Source organism: Aptenodytes forsteri, unplaced genomic scaffold, assembly GCF_000699145.1.
Source record: "Aptenodytes forsteri isolate BGI_AS27 unplaced genomic scaffold, ASM69914v1 Scaffold15, whole genome shotgun sequence".
Taxonomy (NCBI): Eukaryota; Metazoa; Chordata; class Aves; order Sphenisciformes; family Spheniscidae; genus Aptenodytes; species Aptenodytes forsteri.
This window is the reverse complement of record NW_008795129.1, coordinates 21119405-21120102: the sequence shown is the minus strand read 5'-3', so window position 1 is coordinate 21120102 and position 698 is coordinate 21119405. Positions and strand designations below refer to the sequence as shown.

The following is a 698-nucleotide window of genomic DNA, read 5'->3' as shown; positions in this document are numbered from 1 at the left end:
GCGGAAGGGCAGGCGAGTCGGCAAGCCCCGCGTGCCCGGGGTGAAGCGATGCCGCTCGCAGAGAAGCGCAAAAAAAAGCCCGGGGGAATCGTTTTTCCCACCAGGCAACTTCTACTTCGGCTCAAGTTTCCAGCACTTTCTGCCTACAGCCATTGCACTGCGAAAATACCAGCGCGGGTCAAAGGGCTGTATTCCCCAAAAGGGCTGTACTCCCCAAAACCCAGAGAGTTGGACCCGAAAGGGCCATTCCCGAGGGCCCCGACAAAATCACAGCCGCTCTCCCCTCCGCGCCTCTCCTTCTATGGACATATTTGGACTAAGATACGGCTTTTCTCTGAGCATGCTTAAGAACAAAACCAGACCGGACAGCTTACTGAGATAGTTTGTGATCAGGGGGGGAAAAAAAAAAAGAAGGAAAACAAAACTTGACAAGTAGAAGTCCGGGCTGGGTTTATTTTTTTAAGGGCATTCATTGTGTAGGCTGTTCACAGCTGAAAAATAAATCAAGGTTCGCCTCTTCCCTGGCAGGCCGGGTGGACTTAACCAACTTTAAATAAACATTACAGGGCCGAGGTATCAAATGATTTAATGCACAAAAAAGGGACTGCAGTGCGTCAGACACAAAAGGCAGCTCCTGCCCTCACTGCATTGCCATGCGCCGGGGGGAGCGCCCGGCCCCCCCGGCCCCCTCAGCCCAC

The 698-nt window shown here is 53.3% G+C and overlaps 1 protein-coding gene across 1 annotated transcript in view; it reads right to left on the bottom strand.

Moving 5' to 3' along the window:
• Positions 1-698, bottom strand: part of BAG3 (BCL2 associated athanogene 3) — a 19417-nt gene that overhangs the window by 16853 nt on the left and 1866 nt on the right. The window lies entirely within an intron of this gene.